The sequence below is a fragment of the Melopsittacus undulatus genome, chromosome 12 (assembly GCF_012275295.1).
Source record: "Melopsittacus undulatus isolate bMelUnd1 chromosome 12, bMelUnd1.mat.Z, whole genome shotgun sequence".
In the NCBI taxonomy this organism is placed as follows: Eukaryota; Metazoa; Chordata; class Aves; order Psittaciformes; family Psittaculidae; genus Melopsittacus; species Melopsittacus undulatus.
Window position 1 is genome coordinate 13,946,788 of NC_047538.1, and position 21,118 is coordinate 13,967,905.

The window sequence follows — 21,118 nt, forward strand, 5'->3', positions numbered from 1 at the left end:
CAGTAGATACCACAGTCACCCCCACCAACCTAATGATGATTAAGGAAATGACTATGAAAATAGAGACCTTTACATGCCAGAACAATTACAATTTTATTCTTCAGATAACCCATGGCTTATCAAGTGTTTAAATACTCAAGCTTAAGAAGCTACTCACTTTACATCTGTCACATAAGGAAATTGCTAAAGCAGTTTGAGCATTTAGTTCCTGTAAGAAAAAAGCCTCAAAGAGCACAGCAGAATAGATCACCCTCCTTTCAGCACTATTAAAACCATCTCATTGGTAATTATTCTCCTCAAGATGGGTGTGGGGGAGTGAAAAGCTGGAGCAGATTCTATTTATAGAAGATAACCTTGGGAAAAACTGGAGTTACCAGAGAAACAGGCATGAGGGGTGAAGTTGTGACAGCACTGAAACTAGCAAGAGACACAGGTGTACCAGGTGTCTGTGCCAGAGAGCTCCAAGAACACTGTGGCTGCACCTCCTGCAAGATTTAGGCTTGGCTGGCAGGTTACATAGGCTCAGGTGAGAACTCACATATTTAAAAGCTTGAGCAAGAGTTAACTCCCCACACATGCTAAAAAGCTATTTAGAAGTTTTCTGGATCACTTCCCATAGAGCTCTCCCCTCTCGGCAAGGAAGGTGGTTACATCAAAACCAACAAACCCAAACGGAACCAAAAGAGAGAAACCAAAACAGCCAGAGAGACTGAAACCTCCCTTGCACAGAGGAGACAACTCAGTTGGTTTATAGCTACAGAAACAGGATCGGAGCCTGGTCAAAGGAGTAATAAATGTACAAACTACTGCTAGCAACCACAACAAACACTGATACTACACCTTGGACTGGAAGGAAAACATCACTACCACTTCCAGCAGTTAATATATATACTATAAATATATACCACCCACTAATGTAACAGCACCAAGAGACTCTCAGAAGATGCAAAAGTATATTTAGTGAGAATATGTTTGGACTAAAACCTCTCTCTTGGCATTGTGCATTCCCAGACACCTGTAGCTGATATCAAGCTGCTTTCGGAACCTGGCCCTTGGCTGCACATTATTTAAACATCTGCAATTGTGTCATAGAGATGGACTGAATAAATTGTAGTTCTGTTATGCCACAGTGCAGGTGCTCCAAAGCACACACATCCTTAGGCTCATGAACCCAACAAGAGATACGCCTCATCAGCCACAGGGATGTTCTGATGCCATTCAGCTTTCTCTGACCCATCCAGGCAGTCCATTTAGTCTTTTCCATTCTCCAGGCATTTTCTTGGCACGCGCCTCACTCAATATGTTTTAACAGGAGGAAAACCATCCCAAAATCCAGACATCAAACAGTAAATAAATAATCTGAGTAAGTGGCATAGGTGGCATCCTTCTTATCATAAGGTATCCACCACTGTGGATGCTACCATGGCTTTCACATGCTTCCTTTCTCTGCTACCTCAGTGTAGGAAGCTTGACAATAATCCCAAATCCCCAGACCCTTCCAGAACCAGTCATTGCACACACAGATCCATTCCAGGCAATTAAAGTCTTACAACACGGTATGTAATGTAAAAGCCCATTTAATCTTGTGCAGGCAAGAAATAGCAGAGACCTGCCTATAGAAAAATTTAGAAGTATCTAGTAATTCATCAAATTGATTTAATACAGCCAGCTGCATGTGAGTGAGAGTGCTGGCCCAGGCAGAGATAGCCCCAGCAGTATGTGTTTGCTTACAAATGGGCAAGGGGCTTTGGCACAGCTACTGCAGCCTTTGAAAAAGTTGGTTTTGACAAGCTGGGAGAGGACTTGGATTTTCCAGCTGCTCCCTAAGCAGGAGGCAATTCAGCAAACACACCCTAGACCTGCAGCAGACACCACTCCATAATTTGTCTTCATTATGGTCTAATTTTCACACAACTTTCTATTATTTGCAATAAACAGAAAAAGCAATGATGAAATTTTTCATGTTTCTAAAAGCAGAGGAAAGGTCAGGACACACTGCTACATGTAATTTGCTCCTTCTCTAGCAGGAGTCTTTGAGAATGCTGGGCCAAGGTTTACTGCTCACATTTTCCCTGTTATTCTTGAGCCAACAAATCAAATATTGGTGTCAGGTTCGGTGTGTTTCAAAACAAAAGGTGTATTGGAAGGGGAGTTATTGTGTTTGGTTTTTTAGAGACAGTTATTCATAACAAATAGTGAAATTGCTGAGAAAATAAATACTGCTTTACCATCTTGCAGCTATTACTTCTTTCCCCCAGAAGGAACTGGGTCACTGAGAGACATGCAAAGCTTCAGACAGGACTAACAACTGTGCTAAAATTAATGAGGTGCCCCATATGAGTGATGGGTTTGGGTCTTTCCATGGGATGAACAGCACAGTAGAAATTCTTAGTCATGCTGGCAGTCTTTAGGTGTATTTTTTCATTATAAAAACCAAAAGTATGGTTGTTAGAAGATAATCTAAGTTACACCAGAACTCCAGAGCAGAGTCCCAACTGTGCCCATCTCTCATGTGAAAGAAAGGATGGTTGTTACAACACAGTTTTTTCTTTAACTTCATTTTTGTTTTCCTGGGAAGTGTGAAAAGGCTTTTTTCCTCATTTGGTTTTTAAGTGATCTTATTATTTAAAGGACTTAGTGAGGAATCTAAAAATCTGCAGAAAGGTTTGTTGAGGGAGGGATCAGAAAGAGAAAAGCCTCATAAAACCAACCCACCCCCTCCAAACACAAGGTTTGTTCTTCTGCACATAGAATCACAGAACCATTTAGGCTGGTGAGACAAGGGAGACTTGATCTTAAAGACTCTTTAAGATCATTGTCCAACTGTTAACCCAGCACTGCCAAGTGCACCACTAAACCATGTGGTACCTACATACCACATCCACACATCTTTTAAATACCTCCAGGGACGGCAATCCGCTCACTTCCCAGGGCAGCCTCTTCCAGAGCTTGACAACCCTTCTGGTGAAGAATATTTCCCTAATATCCAATCTAAACCTCCTCTGGCACAACCTGAGGCCATTTCCTCTTGTCCTGTTGCTTTTCACTTGGCAGAAGAAACCAACACCCACCTTGCTACAGCCTCCTTTCAGGTACTTGTAGAGAGTGATAAGGACCCTCTGAGCCTCCTTTTCTCCAGTTTAAACAACCCCAATTCCCTCATCCATTCCTCATGAGACTTGTTCTCCAGACCCTTCACCAGCTTCGTTGTCCTTCTTTGGACAGTCTCCAGCACCTCAATGTCTGTATTGTAGTGAGGGACCCAGACCTGAGCACAGTGTTCGAGGTGCAGCCTCACCAATGCCAAGTACAGGGGGATGATCACCAGTCCTGCTGGCCACACTATTTCTGATTCAAGCCACAGTGCCATTGGCTGCTTTGTCCAGCTGGGCACACGCTGGCTCATGCTCAGCCAGATGTCAATTTACACCCCCAGGTCCTTTTCCACTGAGCAGCTTTCCAGCCACTCTTCCCCAAAACCATAGCATTGCATGGGGTTGTTTGACCCCAGTGCAGAACCTGGCACTGACCCTTGCTGAAGCTCACACAACTGGCCTCAGCCCATCAACCTTGGCTGTCCAGATCCCTCTGCAGAGCCTTCCTGCCCTCCAGCAGACCATCACTGCCACCCAACTTGGTGTCCTCGGTAAACTTACTGAGGGTGTGGTTGATCCCCTCCATCCAGGTCACTGATAAAGACAGGCACACTGATGCCTCTTTGCCTCCCCATGAGAAATCCAAGAGATCCAACATAAAAGGCCAGAAAGACACTGTACTTAGACATATGATGAGGTAGTACTGGGAAGCAAAGAAGCAGCTGAAACTATATGAGAATAACAACAACATTCACAGAAGTTCCCCTTGGATACATGTCAGCATGTGGGAATGATGGATTAAGACTGAGTATTTGCATTTCCCTGTCAGATGCCAAGATATCAAAGCTGGCACGCTAAGGTGTTCTGGAGTTCCTTGAAGGAAGTCTCCAGCCGTCAGCACGGCATGTGTACAGAGCTCTTCCCTTGCAAGTGTCTCTCTCTAATAGCACATGCATTTTTAACTTTAACTATGTGATCTAGGTTAGTGCTCATAAAAGTAAAGGATTAGCAGCTACAGCGCAGCACAGGCAGCTGGGCCAGCTCTGCTGGCAGATTCCTGCCAACACAATCAACCCCAAATTAATCCTGCACTGCTCCCACCCACACGCAGCAAGCAGGTAGTGCCGTGGTGCCAACTTCTTCAGTCAACATGTAGGAGCAGAGAAGTGCCATGTTATCACCTCTTCTGAAGGCCACGGGAGAGCATTTTGATTCTTGCATACAATAGGCCCATGGACACCTGAACAATTAGAGTGCAGGACTGACTCCTCTGTCAGACATGGTTCTTAAAATGAGGATGCAGCAGTTCTGCATCATTGCCCCCTACAACAGACTTCAGTGCTTTTATGGGTTTTGGTTGTTTGTTGGGTTTTTTTAAACCAGTATTAGTACTGCCAATGGCACATTATTTTCCTGGCTGGGAAGAATAAAGCCAAACCAAACAACAAAACCAAACAAACAAACCAGCACCAAGAGAAATAGATCCATTATTACAGATGATGAGGCATCATGATCTGGTTTAGCCATTCAAGTCAGGGCCACCACTGAAAATGTTAGGTCTTGCCCTCTTCCTGCATCAGCCCTGGTCTGGCTCAGCATTACAGCCTCATGGTCCTCAAGGGTAGCACAGCAGAGAGCCAAGGACCACGAACACTCATCAGCAAAGCTGGCTGTAAAGCCAAATCCCATGTGTCAGAGGTCACAGCAATAACTGAGGGCTGAGCTTCAGACTCCAAAACATCCTCCAGTACCCAGGAAGGCTGCTGGCAATAGGTGAAAGACAGTGGTGAGACAGAGAAACGATGAAGAAAGTTCTTGTGAATTATTGCTGATAGTGCATAGTGCCTGTGTGATGAGAGGATGGAGCAGAGCAGTACTCGGACCAGGAGGAGCTTCTCTTGCATAGGGGCAGGAACAGAAGGAAATACTCCTCCTGCTTTGGAGCCTGAAATTCTCCTCTCTAACACCCCAGTTTGCATAGCCAGGAGCAAGATCAATGCCTAACTACATGAGATGCTTCCCACTTTGCCATGATCTTCATTTCTAGATGCTTGGTAGTTGTTGACTTCCTCCCTTGGAATTTTGTAACAGCCCAGCAAAAATGAAAGTTCTCCCAAAAGTCCCCGAATCCTCATCAGAAACTGGAATCTGCTGCAGGGCTGCAGTACGTTGTCTCAGCAGATTCAGTGGGTAACAAGGTCTTCTGAAACACAGTGTAATGAGTGTTTCTGCCTGGACTTGCCAAAAGACCTTAATGCAAATACAACTCCAGGAAAATTAGGGTGGACTCTAGTGGCTGCCTTCCCCTCAGGGGTTTGGTTCTTTTTGTTTTTTTCCTTCAATCCTGATGAAATTCATTACAGTTGCATTTACACTGAGGTTGCGATTTACATTTACCACAGCAGGCAAGGCAGGTTTGAAAGCCTGATGTATCAGGGTGTATGTGCTTCCTGAGGAGCAAGGGTAGTTGCACCCAAGGGGTTCCTGGTTGGCTCCCTCACCCCCTTGACATGTTTGCTGTCACACAGGCCACTGAATTCCTGGCAAGTGGAGCAGGCTTGCTCCTTACAACCAAGCAGCTCCACATTCAAGCATAGCAGTACTTTCCTTGAAGGTATTTACAGTTTACTTTTTAGTGCTACTTTAAGTTCAAAGGGGCTAGTAAAGCCCCATTAAGCCATTTACATCAAACTGGTTAGTTAATTATCCTGTTGCAGGCTTTAAATTAGCAATTTATAACCCCTTCCCTAGAGATGTCAGTATTTGGAAACAACTCAGCCAGGACATTTTGCAGGGTGCAGTTAAGGAACAAAAACCCTCACTAAACCCAACCACCACCCCCCAAAAAACATAACCAAAAACCAGCCAAAACCAACCAAAACCACAGAATGAATCTCATTTTTGGTTGGAAATCAATTAACTCTGGGAGAACCCAGTAGGGACAGGGATGAGAGACAGCCCACCATTACCAGCTAGCAGGGATAGTGAAGCCATGTCTACCTCAGGCTGCGCAGCAAAATGTAGATACGCAGTGATACAAAGCTAGCCTGGAAGGCACCATAGCTAGATGAAGATGCTTCTTCCCTTAAAATGAGATATTCTGCTTCTTAGTATCACAATCAGAAGTATTTTCACATTCATATGTACAAAAATGTGTCTGCTCACAAGGAATTAAAAAGATCTGAGGCTTTGGGGCTGGTCAGACTGTGAATGCCAGCACAGGGACTAAAGAGGACCATGGGTTTTGGTCAGCACCTCTGCTCACACATGCAGGTAAGGAGGCCTTTGCCTCAGTGCAGCCATCTTTCAGGTTAGGATTAACCAGATTCAGATTGATATCCCCTTGCCATAAGTGTCAATGACCTGCTCACAGTCAGGGGCCAGGTGAGGCTGGAGCTGAGGAGTCTCCATCCTCAGGACCTTCTCCCCTGCCAACAGCATTTCATTTCTGAGGAGAACCTGTTGTCCTTTCAGGGTCTAGTTATTCCAGTCCACCCCACTGAGAATGCAGAGTTCTTATAGAAGGGAATAACATCTTCCTTTCTCCTAAATAACTTACTGACAAACTAATCAGGTCCTAGGGTAAAACACGCCTCTCACCCTCCCTTCCTTATTTCCACCAGCCATTATAAGTTCTACAAGCACTTGACATACTGGATATTTATTGTCAAATTCTATTTAAAATAAAGATGGGAGGGAAAGACCAGTTGCTACTATTTTCACACAACAGTCCATCAGGTACAGAGGAAATCTTGGCCCCAGTCCTGGAAGCTGTCCCAAACCAACACACACTTAAAACCTCATCAAGAGCAGGAATCCATGGAAAGAAAGGGCATGTGGAGTGAGACCAAGTCAAATTAGGAGATTCCACATTAGCAGCAAATAAAGGCTGTTAAAACATGAAGTTTGAGAGAAAAATTTCAGTATACTTGAAAGACAAGACAGACAGATGGAATCAAGTCATGATAGACCCTGCGATCTTTTCCCTCCATCTTAATACATCCCCTCTTCAATGGCAAAAAAAGAGGTTATCTTCTGCCAAACAAGTGTCGTATTAACTTAAAAAAAAAGAGATAAAAATCTGAGCAAGTTCATTTCCTTATACTACACAACCATAGGATTTATTCTGCTTTGGCTTGCTTTTTCTTTGGTATGGAAAGTAGCCATTTCACAACACTTTCAGGGATGGGGACAGATGGAAGAAGAGAGGGAAAGACAGAGATTTCAAACCAAAGGCACATGATATTTTTGTACAAAATTTACTAAGATGATATCACTTTTATGTGATTTACTGCTCCAGATTGCAAGACAGAGGCCTTATAAGAGGAATACAGGTAAATACAACATAAAATCTAGATTATCTAAAGGACTGAAAAACCCAACCCCGCACATAGATGACATTCTCTGAATTCTCTGCCCTTTCTTGGGAGCAGTTACACCCAAACCATCACTCAGCCCAGAAGCTGTTCTCTCCTGCTAATCACTCTGGAATCACACACTAAAGGTAAAAGAAGTCCAAACGCAAACACCAGCCTGGCCTTTGAAACAGCCCCGTGCTAACAGGCCACAGGATTGCCTAATGTTAGGGAATTCTAAACCAGCATGAAACTGAGGGGAAAGAAGCAAGCAAAACCCTCTTGTGACTGAAATGAGAGTCTTTCCTGCTCCACCAAACCCTTCCATTTCCAAGGCATGCAATGCCCAGGCCTGTGCCTAGAACAGGTGTGTCTCCCTAAATACCTCACATGTCACACTTGTGTCTCATGGATACAGTCGGCAGGATTATATTAGTACCCGTGCATACCAGCTGTAGCTACCCCCAGCAGTATCCTGTAACTCCAAACACGGGGGGAGCTGCTCTCCACAGCATGCACAGCCCCTTGCCACATGGCTTTCTGGAGACAGACAGCGACCCTGAGACTGCAGCTTCAGAGCATTTGTGCTCTGGGGGTTAAATCAATTCAGGGACAAGCAAAAAGACCTCCTCCAAGAGCAGGAATGAGGCACTGCCAAGAGAAAGGGAATGGAGGGCTCCTAAGTACACTTTTCTTCCCCTCCTCTGCACTTACTACCTGCAAATTCTCATCTGATTTATGCCAAACAGGCACTCTGGAGATCTCCTTTAAATAAAAAAAAAAGATGCATGGCTAACACAGCAAAGTCCACTCAGCCATTCCCAAGAAGAAAATGCTGACATGGCACAAGCAGATATGGCTAGTGCAGGATGAAGGAAGGACAAAGGAGAGCGAGCCTCATACATCTCTCTAAGTCAGTGCAGTAGGAGACACCCCTTGGCAATTTCAACCTAATTCTTCACTAAGCCTTGGAGGATACTAGCTGCTGGCCTAAGCAGCTGAAAGAGCCAAGAAGAAAATTTTTAGGGCAGCAAATGCATTAATGGCATTTTTTATGTCATATTTTCATGGCTGGCACAGATAATAAAAAGAGAAGAGCTACTTGGTTTAGCTACAGCACTGCATTTCAATACAAAAGCATTCTTCAGCATGAAGACCTGCCTCGATGCCACCCATCTCATGAAAGGCATCTTGTAGTACTTAACAGGCAGCCAGCGCAGCGATGATGTGAGAAGCTGATGACCAGCCATTCACAGGTGGAGGACCACAGGGCCCTGTAAGAATCCTCTTCTTACTCTGCCTTCATTTTCCAGTGAGTGATTCTTGCAACAGCTTTTAGGGGAGAAAGTACATGAGTGAGGGTGCACGCACCAATCTTGATGAAAAGTAATTTATGAGGAATCAACCGCATCTATAACTTATTCCAGTGGTTAATTCAGATTTCCAGGTTTGAGCACACATCAGGTTTGCCTGATCATCCCCACAGTAAATAGCTCCAGACACAAAAAGCAGCCATCAGGGATGGAGGCAGTGCTAAGCTAAGTGTTCTGAAGTGGCATAGGTAAGACGTTTTCAGTGCATCTCTGCTTTATAACCCCTCCAGGGCTGGGTGATACAGTGAGTTCAATACACCCAGCTCATCAGTCCAGTGCAGGTTGGAAGCAGAGGGAAATTCTCACATACCTTACATCCCAGTCATCTGTTCACCTTGCTGGCCAACCCTGTTCAAATGAGTCCAGAATAAGGCCAGTTTATGCTACTTCAGTCTCAAACAAATGAGCAGGGCCCCAGAGCTCCCAAATCCATCTACCCCTAGAAGCATGTACACTTCTTACTGCTGGCATTTCTCATTTTCAAGAGGTCTCAAGTCCATAGCCATAAAAATCCACATTAACTGCCAGGTCAGCTCTTTAACCAACTATTTATTACACTGGGTCTTTGATTACCAGGCAAACATCTGTTGCAAATGCAACCCCGTGTTCTCAGACATCAGGAGTTTAAATGTTGAATGGTCTCACATAACCAAGATTTAGCATTTCCTTTACTCTTTGCCAGGAGTCACAGTGTTGGTGACGTCCTGGCCTGCTAGCAGCCAGCCTGGTAAGAACACAGCCTCACATGTTTGTCACAAGATCTTAGAATACACCCTGATGCATCTTCCTCGAGCAGCATCAAACCATATCCAAGAGCAGGTCTGTGTCCGCAGCAGAGAAATGAAAGCCTAGCTGTATTTCATACCTGTGCAGTATACATGATGTATGCTTCCAGAAATCTTGGTAGTTAGTGACACATCTAATGCAGAAACAATTATTTAAGAAGCCACTTAAAGAAAATGCCCACGTTTAGTACAGGAACATTCACTTCACTTTTCCACAAACAGAATTTGGGAAAACCAGGCTTTCTTAGGAACAACCTGTCTGTATACCCAGGCAGAGCTGGGTGCTCCCACAGGGAGACATCAGCACATACATCTTCTTTGAAGACTGAATTTTTAGCTAAGAGCAAAACAAAGCAACTCATTTCAGGTAGAAGCTGCTGAGAACAGAGCTGTCCATGAGCCTCTGTACAGGCTTCCATCCAAATGCTCAACCCCCACTCCTGTCAGGACTTGCAGGTATTTAATCCATCTGAGGTTCTCCACCAACCTCCAGCTATTTCATGACGTGCCTGTCTTGGGGCATAAAATCCTAGAGAGTGTGCCTTAAAATCGCATTTGCTGTATAACTGAAGAAGGTTTATGGGGCAAAATGGCAAAAAGTCTACTGTCATTAAGGGGAAAATTAATAACCTAGTGCATAGCAGTGATTAGCAAGATAGGTACCCATGTTTTATTGAGGAGCCAAACTCATCATTAAGGAGGGCTCTTTTCTTTCTTGGAATAATACAGAAACAAATGATTGGGAAGTTTTACACAATTTTAAGCAGTGGATTTCAGAGTTCAGATGAGTTAGAGGCTGCTTCACTGCTGCACTGTCTGCCTCAAAGGTAATAATTAATCTTAATTTTCAGAAGTTCCAGCACCAAACATGTGACCAGGAGTAAAATAAGAAAAACCTCTTCAGGGCTCTCTTGCAGTATGCAGCAAATACACAGAAGACAGGAAAAGATGGGGCCAGGTGCACTCATCTCCAGAGGCAGCTCACACACCTTGAGAAGTATGTAAAACATGGCAAATTCAAAATCCACTTGCCCATTTACATTTGGGGGCAGAGTAATGGAGATGAGACATGGAGGAAGGAGAGGGGAAAAAAGGGACCAAGTGTTATGCTACTTACTTAATATATGAATACCCAGAGGGAGTTGCCTTTATCTGTGTATCACAGCAAATACAGGAAAAGCCATGGCAATGCTGTGCCAGCAGCTAAATGTGCTTTTACTTATTTATTTATGCAGATAGCATCCAGCAGGAGAGAAAGGGTGGGTTTAAATCAAAGTAATTTAAGGCTACCAATTTTAATCTTGTTTTACATTTACACTGTAGTTATTTTCATAAAGCATGAACAGTGGCTGGTAACTACTAAGTCATATTGATTTGCAACTAAATATAGTCCGCTCTCAATTTTGGATTATTTTTTATTAACCAGAACTGCACTATCTCCAGTTGAACATTTATTCTATTTTACAGGTATTTATCCAGCTGACATGCTTCCTCCTTTTACTATTTCAATAAACAGCCAATGACTTTTATTAGACATTTTATTTTTCCTCATTTGACTCATACTGGCCGAAAATTCAAGAAGTAACCATCCATTGAGAATTTTCTGACTTCATTTTCCTATCAAGCATGTGAAACACTTAATTCCAAACAAGTTTAACGTTTAAAACAAACCCTTTAATAAAGTGAACTGTAGCTGATGGTTTAGAACTGAATTCTCATTGCCTTGTCCTTCAAAATCTAGGGCTACCAGATATTTGCCTCCCATTAAATTAGTTCTTATTCACTAGCTTAGAAAACAAAACCAAGCATCCTAAGTTTCTTAAGCTTTCACTGTTTTCTCAACTGAAATCCCTTACTGCATTAAACAAAGTCATATGGGAAAAAAGAAACATTAGGCAAAAACGGCCTCAAGGTCTCCCTGCGAAAGCAACTACATCTATCAAAAGCCCAGTACTTTCTTCCAAGCTCTTGTTCCTTCTGCTTAGGGACAGATTTTCTGCAGTTGAGCATTCTCTTTCCTTAAACCTTTGGCAGAAGACAAGTAGTGCCTGAATAAGGACAGACCTAAACTCACTATGAAATTTCAGACAGCTATTGCTATTTCAAGCAAGTAATTTTTCCTAGGTATTAAAAAGATTGTTCAATTCAGTAGCTGTTAGCCACTATGCATATGATGGGCTTGTATTTTGCTGAGTATCCCACAGATTCCTAACATAAAGACTACTAAACACAAATAGAAATAAATAACAGTGGGGAAAGAGTAGCACTTGCACACCATGAAAGCAGAAGTACCTGTCATTTTCTTACCGTACGTGTTCTCCTTCCCTTTCTGTGGCATGCATACTGAGATGCTGTGATTGTGACTGCCCACATTCTGTTTAGCAGTTTATATTCGAAAGAAATCTTTTCCTAAAACCTCTTAATGTTCCTGACAAATATAAAAAGATACAGCTTAATGTGCTATCAGGAAAATGGCAGAGGATCAGAAGGCAGACCTTCACCTGATCAGACTTAATGTTATGTGAAAAGTGCAGAAGAAAGAGGTATTCATGAAACCTTCCCATGCTATTCCAAATTCATGTTTGTCTTCACAACCCACGACATTTCTCAGACCATTTCTGCACTAAGTCCTTTATTTGTTTATTCCTTCCCAAGATAGCACTTCCATTTATAAAATTCACACCTTGGTTGCTAGCACAGACCTGGCTGCCTTTATCTAGGCTGCCTCTATCTATGAGGTCTACCCTTTGGCCTGCTGGGGCTCAGGCTTGGGCAGCCTAGATACTGCTTCTACAGCCTCCCCAGAATGTCCATGTCATTTCTTTAAATGAAAAGCTTCATTAAGTGATGAAGCACAACTATGAGCTCACTTGCTGCTTTCTTGTAATAACGTGTGTACACTCACATGAAAGAGTGGAAGGGAATAAAAAGGCAATACATTCAGTGCATCCCTCTGGCTGCATGTACTATTTGTTCTTAAAGCCAGGAGACACTCATCCTGCAAGGACGTCACCCAGCAGTTTTCAGTATGGGGAATAAATGCCAATTCCACCTGGTTATCCAGTAGTTGCTGGTAGGCTAATGGTGACTCATATCACCACTGGCAGAACACACCCCAGTTACATTTTGAACAAGACCTGCTGCACTTCAGCCAGTCTTAACCCAGAGGTGTATCATGTGTGTAACTGCTGTTTTCTGAATGGTGGAGATCCTGTTCAAACCCATACATGACTGCAGGGTAGCCATCCTGTAACCTGAATGATACGATTACAACAGGAGAAGTAGTGTATTAGACACGGTGCCCTGGTCCTACATCATACTGGACAGCCCTGATAAATGTAGCCTGGATTTTGAGAGAATGTCCCTGCATAAGTTACCAGTATTGTTGGATTTCAAGTTGTGGTTAGACAGGAAACATGCAGAATGGATCGTTCCATTCTTATAGGTTTCTGAGAAGAGAAAGCTGATGCATTGAAAGGGATAAAACCTCTTTGCTCCCTGCTAAAACATCAGTTTTGCTGGTGTGGGGGGAGAAGCAAGCATGGGGAGTAAAACTACACATCTCTTCTGTAAAAGGAAGATGGCTTGGTACCTCAGAAATAGTATAGTGAGAACACTGTTTCCCTTACCTAATAAAGTTCCCTGTCCAGTATTAAAGTAATCTTTCAGTAGCACTTCAGCCACCTCAAAGGGCAATTTAAAAATAACATTGGGGTTTGATGTTTAAACAAGCTTTTCCAGCAATTACTTGTTAATAGCATCCAGAGGCTCCAAGCAAGAAGCAGGACCCATCATCCCCAGCAATTTATAGTAGTGATACGTAGAGTGAGGCAGAGGATTTGAAGGGAAGGAAAATGCTGGGGGCAGGGAAGGAGGGAGGGTTAAAAATCACAAGTAAGATTGCTAAGTATATCCAACATCTGAAAACTGGAATAAATGCCAATGTCATGCACCAAAGCCCTCTGGAAATGCTAACTGTTAATGTGTGTGTGTGTGTGTGTGTATATATATATATGTATGTATATATATATATAAATAAAAGCAAGTCATTACTTCCTTGTTTGCTCAGACAGATGAGACCCAGCAGCTTTCCTGCAGCCTTTTGCTACCCCTTTGGCAACCTGCTGCCCTTGAGTACTCAGGTGTGCCAGGAAATGACAGCTGACAGGTACAAACTCATTTGCCCCAGGGCTGCCTGGCACATGAACTCAGGAGAGCTCTGTGAGCTGGAAGAGAAGGAAGAAACTCTCCCTATTTTGCCTAGAAAAGCCTCTCATAGACCTTCTCCAGAGCTGCATGGTTTGTCAGGTGCACTGTTCATGCCTGTGCTGCAGTCCATACTCCTCCTCAGGGCAGGGGAATGCCACGCTGCAGTGAGCTCGCTTGCTCCCAGGTTCACATGGAAGCATTCCAAGCTACTCAGCTTCTGACAGCTCTCCAACTGCTCTTCCATGCTGTATTGCTTTACATTACATTGCTTTCCCTGCCAGGAGGCACTGCTGTATTACAGTACAATCATCTAGCAAAATGTAAAACTGATTTTTTCACCTCCCAAATACCAACTGACTGTTGCCACCACTGTCACAACTATAAGTCCTGCCTTGTATTAGATATTCCCACTTTCGTGCATGTACAAGAGATTTTAATACCTTCCCTCCTCTTCAGCCTCCTTCCCAACTTGCTGCTGCTTCCCTCCTTATCATGCTCCACAGCCCTTTCTGTGTTGGGCAGCCATCCTCAGCATCCAGCCAAAGGTGTCCCTACTACTCAAGGTAAAATGTCTAAGGCAGGCCATGAGGTGCATTATCAGGCATCCAGACTGACTGTAGCACCAAACACAGTGAGAAAAATAACTAGAAACATTCTAGTGACTCTCAGTTTCAACAGGAATCTGAGCCTGGTAGTAAGACAGAATTTTAATGAAGAAAACCAGCTCTGGAAACATTTTATAACACACATTTTTAAGGTATTAGGAGGAATTTGGCTCCTAATTCTCTTCATTTCAGTGTGCTTCAGAATCATAGAGAATGATCATTACATCATTTACATTACTTGTGGGTTGCAAGGCAAAACTAGTTCACTGCACTGCAGTGGATTATTTCCTTTCTAGTTTTGAACTAAAAAACCAGCCATATTACAATAGCAGAGGTCTATGTCTCTGTTCTTCAGGAGTAGCCAGAATAGGGCCAATTTAAAAAAAGAGGTTGGTAGAAGGGGAGAGACAGGGGAAAAGAAGCAGTAAAATAGTGTATGGGCAGTCTTTTCCCTTCTTATCCTTTGTGCAGTTGTTAAAGATCTCCTGATCCAGAGGTTGCAACCAGGCTATCATTTTTAATAAGAACTTATCTGTCTTTCATTGATTTTTCTATCTGTTTAGACTTCTGCTATCCATAACACCCTTTGGCAATGAGTTTCACATGGTAACTGCTGCTTGACAGAATACCTCCTCTTTTGCCTGCTTTGAATCAATTTAGTTAACACCAGAACCATGAAGAATCACTCCCCACTCTCCTTCCCCACCCCATTCATGACAGTATAAAACATCTGCAATTCCTGTAATAGGTCAACTCTTCTCTATGTAAAAGAGAAGCCAGTCAACACGACTTGAGACCAATCTTTGATGGTCTTCTCTGGGCATTCCCAAGCCCTCCACTATCTTCCAGAGGTGGCAATCAGAACTGTATGTTGTTGAAGATACTGGCACACCGTGAAGCGTACTGATGGTTTCTGTTTGGTTTACCAGCTTGGGTAAACACCCAGAGAGCTTGTTGATTCTTCAGGGAGTTCGGCATTTCCTCCCAGCTGACCATTAGTCTCTGCAAGAACTTTCTGGGGACTCAATGCTGGTACTGCTCTCAGGGAGTCTGTTGAGGTGCAGGTGAACTTTTTCGTCTCCTAACAAATGCTGCCACAGATCTCTCTGGTTTACCCCATTCAAGCCAGTCAGCCTCACAGCTTTCAAATCCTTATTTCCTCCCCTTGCAAACTCTTCCTAAAAGTGTGGAAGTTTGCAGCCGCTCAAAGCTCATCACCACTTTCTTTCCACCTGTGCACACAGTGAGAAGTGCCACAAGCCAGAGAAGCAGAAAGTACATGGTTCTGCCAGCAATCAGCAGAAAGCACTGTTGCATTAAAATCTATCCTGACTAACCAAGAAAGCTAAGCTTATCCCAGTGAATATTCCAGTCTTAAAGAATTTCTCAGGCATTCCCATGTAATGGGTCACTGTCCTGAAGGATCAGACTTGGCAGTGTGATGCACCATTCTCTACCCAGCCTTGTGAGCCCCTGCTGATCCAAAGAGATGTATTGCACCAAATATAGCTGCTTCATGTAATTGTTTGGCTTATCTCCCCTCTCTTAGCTGAGCTGCCATGGTTCCAAAAGCCCTTAAAATTAATGACAGATATGCTTGTAGATTAAAATCTATCTACCTGTTAATGCTATGTGCATCTCTTGTTCATAACAGCACTGGCAGTCACAGTGCTCAGCTGCAGTTTCTTTGTGCTTCTTGGTAGTGAATGCTGGGAGAAACAGAGTAGTTGGTCTGACCCCAGTTCCAGAGTTTCTGGGAGGAAGTTGTCACACACCATGAGAAAGACAACCCAAAACCAAGTTAGGAGCTGAAACACTGCATGTCAGCACACCTGACCAGAATACTGAGCAGGTAACTTGGGCAGACTCCTGTAAACACACAGTTAACAAAGGTAGCTCAAGACAGCATAACAAAATAACAGCACAGGCACATGGCACTTCTGTAGTTAAAAACCCCTACATTTGAATGAGCAAACTATAGAAATAATAACCTTTGTACATCAACTGAACTCTACTACTACCTACAAGCACAAGATAGCATGCAAAAGCTAGGTGAATAATGTAAGCCAGTTCAGCATATTGAAATACAAACGGTCCTTCTGGATATCTCATTTTCCAAACACTTTCCACACAATGCCTGTAAAAATAACACTGGGCATGTTAAGTGCTGGGGAGAAGAGTCCCTTTCCGTCAGTTTCCTAAGGAAACAAATGTGGGATAGAACATCACTTTTACTCAAACCAAAGAGAAATTCCACCAAATTCCTTGCTGGAGCTCTGACATACAGGCAATTCAGAAAGTCAGCAGAGACCTGCCCACACCCATCACCATTACTTTCCAAGACTGGAGTGAGAAAAAGTTGTGTTTAAGTTCTGCACTCAGCCTCAAATGTTAGTCACCCCAATTTTCTCTTTTGAAATATACACACAATATATCCACACACACCCCCATGTATTTATACACACACATAAATCACTTCTGGTGTTTCTTCTGAAATCCCTACTCTGACTGTTCTTGAAGTGCTGAATCTAATAGATGCTTCCCCAGTTAATTTACCCCCCTGTATTATACAACACTGACATCCAACGAGGGATCAGAACCCCCTGAGAGCTCAAATACAGAAACCACCACAGTTTGCTCACAATGAGCAGAAAAGCTACTGTTGTAAAGCAGTTTACAGAAAGTGTTTTAAATGCTATTACAAAAAAGTGACAATCTGGTCACAGCTACACCGGGCAAGGAGAACAGTTTTAGTCACAGGCTGGTTACTTGCTGCTGTCTGGGAAGGCACACATCAAGGGGTGAGGAAGCAGTTAGTATCTCCTGACTCACACTGGACCTATCTGGGCCACGAGCTGCAAAAAGCATGTACCATTTGCTCACATTCCCCTTCTCTAGTAACTAAGTGAAAACACGTTACTTAGCTTTCGCATGAGGCAAGAAAATGCATTTCTTAGTCTAAAACCATCTAGCTTAAGTGGTTTCAGAGAAGATTTAGCTGGGAAGAACAAGGATGCCTTCCCTGAGATAGATGTTCTGGCCTCCTGTGGGCATAACTCTCCCAGGAGGACTGTACAATTAGTAATGTTGCTGCAGTAAATGCATTTAAGTTCAGTTCTGTTAACATGGCCCTTTCCCACCTGAGATTAGAGGATCTCTGTTCACCTGGTATCTTCTGCATCTATCTTGCCATTGTTCCAGAAGCAGAACTGTTATTGGTGAGGGAGTTACCCATAGTAGGGGAATGGGCTCTTCTTCTAAGCCACAGAAAGGGGAGAGTGGGTGAATTTATTCTGCAATTTAAGAGGAGTACTTCTTATCATCTAGGATATTTGCATAAAACAGCTCCCTCAGCTCTTGATTTAATGAGTAAAGGAATCAAATCTTTCATTTCATATTGCAAATAACCACAAAGATTTGCCATCTGAAACAGCTATACATGGCTCTCTCCTCATACCCACCACCTATGAATAAACATTTAAGTGATAATCTGGGAGAGCTGAAAGTGGGCAGAGCTCAATGCCAAGCCAAGTTGATTCTTCAAGGACATATCTGTACCACACAGTGCTGAAAATTCTGGAGATACACCGCAGTGCCTTCACTATGTTCAGTTTTCCCTCAAACAAGTGTTCTTAAGATGTTCTAGCAAGCTGCTCCGTTTCCTGCTGTACCAAATTTACATGGAAGAAAATTTAGCTGATCCATTAACATTTACATGTCTTATTTCTTTGTGCTGTGAAAAGAGTCGAAAGAAAGAAACTTGCCCCAAAGTTGAAATGGCGGCTGAAAGAGCTGAGGGGGGTCCCCCATCCTCACTCCCTCAGCTCCTTGCCATTTCAGACCTGAAGAAAAGCATAGTCAACAGGCAGGCAGAGGAATTACAAACCTGCACAGCATCTGGCTTCAACCACTCGAGCTACTGCTTACACTCAGTAGCAGAATCACATCCATCTATCTCCTCTCAGGGGCAAGTCCCAGAGCTGCCCAGCAGCCACACACTGGTGATGCACTATACCCAAGATCTATCCACCCGGTTAGGTGGAAAAAAGTATCCAAGGTACCTATCATGGCAACATCTAAATGCAAGTATCAGAGCACTTTACAGACAAAAAGGCCTTTCCCCCAGGCTGTTTAAAATTTGCATGTTCCTATGTAGCACTGAAGATAGCAGCAATAGTGATTCATTAAGATAATGATTTAAGTAGGAAGCTTAAGAAAGTCAGTGTGGATTAACATCCACAGGGCTGCAGTTGGAATTTCTCCACTCCAGGCTGCCACCTTCCCTTTTAAGGAAAGGGATGAATTCTAAAAACCTAGAGAACTATGAATTAACAGTAACTGGATCACAGCTACAATGCACTAGAGCACAAGAGCACCATCTCTACTCCAGTCCATCCTCCTTGGCAAGTTGAAGTACAGAAGTTTATGCTGCAGGAGAGTTTCCAAGGCATTATAAATTATTGGCTTTTCTTTCATTTCATTAGTTTGTTAGTGTAGGATCACCTCAAAAAAAGGTGTGCAAATTTCTTTTAAACTATTTTTCTGTCCACCTTAAAAACAAGACAAGTTTTCTTCTAACCAGTTGCCTTTTCCACTATTGAATAATCAGATGAGTTTGATAAATTGATTGCTTCCACATAATAATGTAAATACACGTTGGAAAAGGCACACAGATCCTTTCCAAACCCCAACATTTAATCAATTTGCAATCAGTTACAAGCTAAAACACGTAATCTGTCTGTAACATGAGGTTAATGCTCAGACAGTAACAGGCAGCTCGTGCTTCATCCCTGCTGAGACAGAGGCCTCCATACAGTGATTTTGGTAGGATACTTTCTGTTGCCTTCTAGAAAGATGCACAGGCAACCAGTTCTGCTATTCTGCTCACTCATTATAGTTGCAATAGGGCATCCCAGTGTATACTGCCCTACTCACCGCTAGCTGTGCTTGGTCTGAACGTCTTCTAGGCACTCTATCCCATGCTGATTCAGTACAGAATAGCTTCCTAGAATGCAATTATAGAAAGAGTAAGGGTTTGTCTTAAAAAGGGATTATTCCAGAACAGCTATTCCTTATTAACTACTCCAAATCACCTCTTCGTTAGGATGAAGAAGTTAATTGGGAATAGCTCTTCCGCTCAGATTTATAACTTGCCTTGGTCTGAATCAATGACCCTGTTTAGATGAGCTGTTAGTATGGAGTCATAAAATCACAGCAATGGCTTCACCAATAAAAACAGACTCACAGTTGCAATGGAAGTTGAGCTGTGATGCAGACACAGCCAAGTTAGTTGTAAGTTGGCCAAGTAACAGGATCGAGAAATAGGTAAAGAATAGTTATTCCCATGTTAGATCTCATCAGTACTGCATGTGACTTTTTGTACTTTACAAGTCCTGGATCTGCACTGTTCAAACTTGGTTTATTCCTTAGATATATGGAAACCTTAACAGCAGGGAAACTTTTGAGTTCTGTAGCTTCTTTGTTTATTAAGTTCTTAGCTTGCAAGATTTCTCATCCAAAAAGGGCTGAGAAAGTACCTGGCACATCTTGGATGCTTATTGAATACATTAAATAAATCAAACGTTTTATGATAAAATTCCACTCCCCCACACTAAACAGATGTAGGTGCAAGTCAAAGAGACTTGAAAAATTGCACTAAAATTGATTTTGCTCCAGTTTTCCCCAAAGGAAAAAATTTCTCTGTGGGTTGAAACAAAAAAAATGGAAAATTTCAGCTATCATGAACAACTGAAAAGAGAAATGGAGGAAAGACAGAAGCCAAAACTGAACTTCACATTCAGGATGAATAATTTATATTCTCTACAGTGTTCTGTATTACAGGCATTCCTGGACTTATACATGAAGTGAAAGTCTGTCTTGGGCTCATCACACTTGTAGTGAAAAATGCCAGAGTCTCATAGGCTCCTGAGGGGAAATCACAAACCAGAAAGAAAGTTCTTCCTAATTTTAGGAGGCTAAAAGAGGTAGGACCCAACACAGCTGAAGGTGTGTGTCACAACACCAGCAGAGTTACTTATAGACAATTGTCAAGTCCTGCAGCACAAAAATCTGAGAGAAATACTGAATACCTACAACAGAAAATACAAAACCATCTCATGTTGCATGTGTTACAGGGTAACATACTCTATTTAAGGTTTCTTCTAGACTGTTAGAAGAGGACTTGGTTTGGTATACCCGACTGTTAAACATCACCATCTGCATGATTTTCCATGCCTGAGGTCTGTGCTCAGGTAGTTGGGTTCTGGTGAGGGGGTTAGGGCAAAGGGTTTCAATGGACGCAGTCCAGTCATTTCCAAGGATGATACTGGCATCTCAGAGGAGCTCTGACACAGACAGCACAGAGCTCAGGATTTCAGGGCAGCGTTCAACTGCCAGACCCACAAGACCATTTCTGTTGTCCCTGCAACTCCTTGTTCATACCACACCTCCCACACTCACACTGACAAAGCTGGTCCATCCTGTACACAGAATGAATCAGGGATCCTGTGTCAAAAATAGCAGGTGATCCAGCCTGCCATTACTTGATTGCAGTACCTGGGTAACTATCGGTCTCACTTTGCATATAGGCAGTCTTAGTCCATGTATGTAGGATTTTATAAGCAACTTTTATGGGGCGTTTTCCTCATTGGAGAGGAAGCTAACAGAGACATGATAGAAAGGGGAAAGGGCAATTAT

General features: G+C 43.0%; 1 protein-coding gene across 5 annotated transcripts in view; it reads right to left on the bottom strand.

The window, feature by feature from the left end:
* The window catches only part of HIC2 (HIC ZBTB transcriptional repressor 2), a 74,104-nt gene that overhangs the window by 14,054 nt on the left and 38,932 nt on the right, over window positions 1-21,118 (bottom strand). For 3 of the 5 annotated variants that reach the window (XM_005147757.4, XM_031047906.2, XM_031047904.2), the window contains exon 1: window positions 19,358-19,429. The exons of the other annotated variants lie outside the window; for them this stretch is intronic. The gene's annotated coding sequence lies outside the window, so the exon portion shown is untranslated. Of the gene's footprint in view, window positions 1-19,357; window positions 19,430-21,118 lie in introns of those variants that run through there. 5 annotated transcript variants of the gene reach the window in all.